Consider the following 6580-nt stretch of genomic DNA (forward strand, 5'->3'; position numbering starts at 1 on the left):
GGTTTTGTCGTGACGCTGCTCATTTCTTAGACTTTTTGTACTTCTTAAAGCACCAATTTCTGAAATTTGGAATAGATAGTGAACTTTCAGTAACTATCCTCCACATGAAATAACTCATAATAAACAAAGTATCATTCCAAAGAAGATTTTAAAAACTTTTTTTTAAGAATCAAGATAAAAATCCCTCAAAACTTTAATCTGAATAAAACAAACCAAATGATTCCTATCAACTTCTGTTCTTATTAAATAATATCACATTTCTGTCAAACTTTATTATATTCAATTTGTCTTCCATAATCCCCAATGAATACAGAATGAGAAACAATTCAGTTTTCATTAAAGTTGTACTACGTCACTTATGGTTAAGTTATCAAACCATGATGTCTATATACATATACTAAATTAAAGGCCCATTAAGCCTTATGTTATCATTAAAAAAATTAAGAATTAAGGTTGCATTATCCAAAATGTTGCTCACTGCCCATATTTTGAGCAATCGTTTGCTTATTCAGTGTTTTAGTAATAAATACAATTATAGTGAATAAGAATTTGGTATAGAAGTCTCTTTCTGCTTAATGAAAAATTTATTCATATTACCCAGGCATAAAATGTCAAATTTAACAAATAAGTCATTTCATTGCAAAAATTTAAGACAATTGGCTTGCACCATTTTTACTAAACCATTTGAAAGAGCAAAATTATCAAGAAAAAGTTGATAGATAACAAGAACTGTCGAAGGACAGTAACGCTCGACTATTCGAAAAGTTGTCACATTAGTGTGTTTCATTGAGTATAATAATGCTTACCTATATGAATACATAAAATTGTCCGAAAAGGTACAAAGGCTTGTTATCATGTTAAATAATCACAGAGAACAAGTGTGTGAAGTTTCAATCCATTCCCTTCAGTAGTTATGGAGATACCAGCTTACAAAAACTGTAAACCAAGAATTTTTAAGTCGAAAAAGGGGCATAATTATGCACAAAAGCAAATCAGAGTTATGGGACTTGTGCCAATCATCTAAGAAAATCACAGAGAACAAGTATGTGAAGTTTAAATCCATTCCCTTTCGTAGTTATGCAGATACCAGCTTGCACGCAAAAACTTAACCAAGAATTTGTGAGTCGAAAAAGGGGCATAATTACGCAAAAAAGCAAATCAGAGTTATGGGACTTGTGCAAATCATGTTAGATTAGCATAATGAGAACAAGTGTGTGAAGTTTTTATACATTCCCTTTAGTGTTATGGAGATACCAGCTTGCATGCAAAAACCTTACCAAGAATTTCTAAGTCGAAAAAGGAGCATAATTATGCAAAAAAGCAAACAGAGTTATGGGACTTGTGCCAATCATGTTAGATAATCACAGAGAACAAGTGTGTGAAGTTTCCATCCATTCCCTTCAGTAGTTATTGAGATAGCAGCTTGCACGCAAAAACTTAACCAAGAATTTCTAAGGCGAAAAAGAGGCATAATTATGCAAAAAAGCAAATCAGAGTTATGGGACTTGTGCCAATCACGTTAGATAATCACAGAGAACAAGTGTGTGAAGTATCAATCCATTCCCTTCAGTAGTTATGGAGATACCAGCTTACACGCAAAAAGTTAACCACAGGGACGACGACGCCAAAAAATGGGTGACTGCATTAGCTCGATTATTCTGCAAATAGTTGAGCTAAAAATCGATTACTTCAGCATAAATAGAAATGGACGTTACTCACACATTAGCATAGAAACTAAAATAACTATTTCACAAATTACCTGAGCAATATTAAATTGATTCAAAAACTGACTTCTACAGTGTATACCCTTATCTGAAGGAGAATTATATATATGTATAATATTTAGTGAGGTTTCAGATAAAAAAATTCATACTAAACCACTCCACTTCATACTGAACCAGACTGATTCAAAAGGAAACATCGAAAGCACTGAAGGTCTGATAGATGGGACCAATTTCAGCAAGACAATCACTCTTCATCATGTCTGATCTCACATAATGGCCACAGACAACTGTCAATTAGGCTGCCAATTATTTGGTCAATAATCACTTTATATTCAGTTGTAACATCATCATGACCATCCTATAAGATTCAGATCTGTCTTTTTTATGCAAACTTAGTTTTAATGTGTCATGGTTTAGAACTGTTCACTTTTTAAGGGAGAGGATGTGTAATCGGCCAGATAGCTCAGACAGTATAGTCGCGGTACAGTATTCTGAAAGTTTGAGTCTTGGTCAGGCTGCATATTTTTCGCACCCTGTAACAAATGTTACAAGTTTTGCAATAAATTTGAGTTTTGCAATAGAATTATAATGTTTATACAGTATTCTGTTATGTTTCCTTTCTTGCTATAAGACTTTAAAATTATACAGAGCTATAATTTAATTGCAAGACTTGCTGTAACAATGCCAGCTTTAGTTAAAAGCCTTATAAAGACTATAATACAAACTGCCAATTATCGGATCAATCATTATATCCTATATTATCTATAGAAAAAAACTTGTCTTTAAAACCTATCGATGAAGAACATAGTATTACAGTATACTTCCAATACTTTTTTAATTTAAAGGCTCAAAAAAAATTAATGCATCGATCCTTAATTTAAAGTAAACAAAAAGCATGGCTACCAGGTTTACCACAGTCATTGTCAGCAGGGAATATTATAACCCTTACCTTTTTCTAATTTCAAAAGATGATTAAATTTTTAGGGTGAAGATCATTCAAAGGTCAAGGTCATATTTTAATCACTAAAATGACGCTTTAGTTCTTAAATGTTATTTTGTCCAATTATGAGCCAAATCTATCAATAATAAGTTATTGGAAATCTTAAAATTTTTCAAAATATGACCTTGTTGATCAAGGTTATTGGGGATTCCAAGTCATAATCACTGCAAGCAGTATGATGATGTTGTCTAGCATTTTGTCTTGCCCGAATATTAATCAAATTAGTGCATCTATAAGAAAATTAAGTTTTATAAAATTGAAAGAAAAGTTCATATTTGACCTTGACAGTCAAGTTTCTTTTGTCAAGGTTAAGGTCATACTTAAGTTATTGATTGGAAACAATTTTTCTGTTTAGTAAAAGTGACCTTAACCTCAAAACAAGGTAATTCCCAAGCAATTCCAAGTGAGCTTGCTACAAACATAGTTTGATTACATTATTTCATTCCTGACTCTAGCTATTGGGCCAAAATCATTTTTCTATTTTTAGCAACAGTGACCTTAACCCTTGGGGACCCAACATCAATCCCAAGTAAGTTCTCGACATAAGTAAGCTATATACATGTACCACATTTCATTACAATAAATCATCTGAACTGAAGCTTTTGTCCAGAAACCACCTGTTTGATGACTGTCAAAATAGCCCCCATTTGCAAACTGAATAACCAAAGACTTTTAAATTTGAAAACCTAGTTAATTTGTGTAACATTTTTTTTTTACTGCAAAATAAAACACTCCACCAGATTTCATAAGATAGAATCTTCATATAAACTTGTTATAATGTGAATATTACTAACAAAAGAATTATAGAACAAAATATAACAAAGATATGCTGGCCAATTAAGCTGTATATGTGCGACCATTTGCAGCCTGTCTAATGATAGATTTTGAAGCTAAATAAAGGCCAATATTGTAAAATAGTAAAAGCTAAGCATAAAGTAAACATTAATTAAAGATAGAAATAGTTATAAGTTAACAAAGCAGACCTGTGTGAAATGCAATTTTGTCAAGCAGAATAAAGTCTATTGTTCTCTTTTGTACTGTATACAGTGTTAGATAGCCCCTAAACTGTAACAATTCAGCAGATATTGTGTGCACTAACAGAAGGACAGGGTCGCTCTCATGTACAGCCAAATGGTTCAAATATAACATGCAGGCAGCATATTTATTAAGAAGTTTCCAACTTCATCCAAGGAAACATTATCCAGATTCAAACAATGGAAAGTAATATTTCAACATTCATTCTGTTACATCCAGTTCTCACTTATACAAAATAGCACACAAGAAAAGCTAGGTGTTTCCTGAGGTGTCTCAGTAATAAATCTACAATTTTTTTGCTTCTAATATTCCAGATAGGTATAACACTGTCAACACTATCTGTAGATTATGACTTAGATCACTAGAAACCTGTCAATAACACCCATTATTCCTTCCACTTTCTCTACAAAATACATTTTTAATTAACTGTAAATTGAGTTATTTGAAGCAGTTATATTCAAACCAACAAAGCTCCAGGGAAAATCTAGAAACACTGACACATCCTTCATTTTCTAAGCAGAAAGTAAACAATTCATTACAGGATAATACTTAGTCTTCAGTTTTTTAAATAACAAGTAAATTGTTCTACGAGATGCATATAATTTTCATATAACTGAAAGAATTGCCATAAAAGTTAAGAATCATACAAAAAAAATTGTTTCTCAACAGCCTTCAAACATTTTTTTTCTTTAAAAAAAAAAAAAAAAGGTGTTCAATCTGCATGCAGCCTCCAGAACAGCCAAAATATTTCAAGAAAATCAAACTTGGGCAAAATGTACTCAGATTTTAAGAATAGTAAAAAGATTCAAGATTCAAGTAATAATTTACTTAATGACTGTTATCGTAGTAATACTACTAATAAATTTTATTATCACCATATTTCTACTGTGTGACTAACACATTTAAGGGCTATTTTTGCATCTTTTGACCTCTTTTTGGTAATTTACATGAATTGTAAGTGTGAAGTGCAAAGTGTAAATTTAACTTTCTTTGTCCACTTCAAAATATTTTACTTTTCAATACATTTTATAAATTTTCACAAAAAATTGCACTCGATGAATACTTGAGGCATGCTGCTTGAGGACAATTCAATTGTAAAGGTCAGAGGAATCATTAATTAAAATAAGTTCTGATACTGAATAAATACAGAAGGATAAGGCCCTCTTAAGTTTCATTACAAAACTAAAATGATCCGCGCCATGACAAAACCAACATAGTGCGTTTGCGACCAGCAATGGATCCAGACCAGCATGTGTATCCGCACAGTCTGATCAGGATCCATGCTGTTCACTATTAGTTTCACTACTTATTATAGGGTTTGTAAGCGAACAGCATGGATCCTGATCAGACTGCACAGGCTAGTCTGGATCCATGCTGGTCGCAAACGCATTACGTTGGTTTTGTCGTGACGCGGCTAAAATGATCTTGGTATCTTTGTATACAAATGTTGAGGAAACCAGTATGCCACCAAATTGTCTTAAGGAAGGCAAGTGGTTCTTAGAACAGGTGTGCACTAATGCTTTTATTGTACCCCCAGGGGATCTTCATCCATCACGAAACCTGGACAGTGGCCATATGACCTATTTTGCTGATAGTGCAACTAAGCCATTTAACTTTGTACCAAATAGAACAAATAGACAAACTGACATTAATTAATTTCTAAATTCTTTTCAGGGATCAACATTAACCAATCCTCTGTTGTTACATTTAGCAAGACAAGTACAATGTAGTTTGCTCATAGATGTTAGCAACTACTTGTTCTGCAGGACAAGTGGATCTGAAAATATTACTTGATCTTAATGCCTTTTGATTTTTCAGTAAGATCGACTTTCTTAATATAAAAGATAAATTAAAAGATATGGAGGGGAGAACAACACATCAAAACACCAAGTCAGTTTCTATATTTATTTAAACTACCAGTTTCGGGTACTATATAACCCTTCATCAGGTTATCCTATATAAAAGATTATTAGAAAAGCACATTTATCCTGCTACTGTCTGTATTATCAGCTCGGGATCATTGATGCCAGCACTATTAAGTGTTGAAAATTGAGTACCGCTCAAGCCGGTGCTAGGGGGCGAGAGGGGTGTTGCACAGTCATGCATATATATTCATTATCCCTCATGTACAATGACTCAATCAAACCGACTCTACAATTTTCACGCATTTTTGTTGTGATTAATTCTTCCGAGGGATCACTTTGTTTCCAGATTTTTATCTATTTCCAGTCATTACATCATATGGTTAGCAGCAAAACAAATTTACAAAATTATTAAAGACACTGATTATTCTAAATTAAAAACAAGGTTGTAGTGGACATGGAGAAGGTTTGTCTGGTTCACTGCAAATTAGTGAATCAAGGCTTGCTAAGGCTCACCAAGATACACTTTCTCGTTCACCAGATAAACCTTCTCCATTCCCACATCAACCATGTATTCTCTATATTTCAGGGTATCAGTACAGAATAGCTAAAGAAACCAATGGCCTATACAGAACATGTATACTAAATCCTCAGTTAGTTAATATACTTGCAACAAGCAAGACTGTACTTGGTATATAATACTTGTTAAATCAATATTAATTAGCTGATCAAGATGGTATCAGAATTCACTGTACATGGATTTAATGAATCAACCAGCTTCACTGGCAAAGAATAAAAGATAATTGTATAATTTAGCATTATTACTAATAGTCTAAGCGCCGGTTGCAATAATGACATTGACTTGTTTATATGACACTTATAAGGACATTTTAATTGTACATCAGCTAGAATGTCCCTACATTTTTACACACTTTATTCTTTAACTTTCTCAATTTTAG

The sequence above is a fragment of the Ruditapes philippinarum genome, unplaced genomic scaffold (genome assembly GCF_026571515.1).
Source record: "Ruditapes philippinarum isolate M1 unplaced genomic scaffold, ASM2657151v2 ctg2196_1_1_1_1, whole genome shotgun sequence".
Taxonomy (NCBI): domain Eukaryota; kingdom Metazoa; phylum Mollusca; class Bivalvia; order Venerida; family Veneridae; genus Ruditapes; species Ruditapes philippinarum.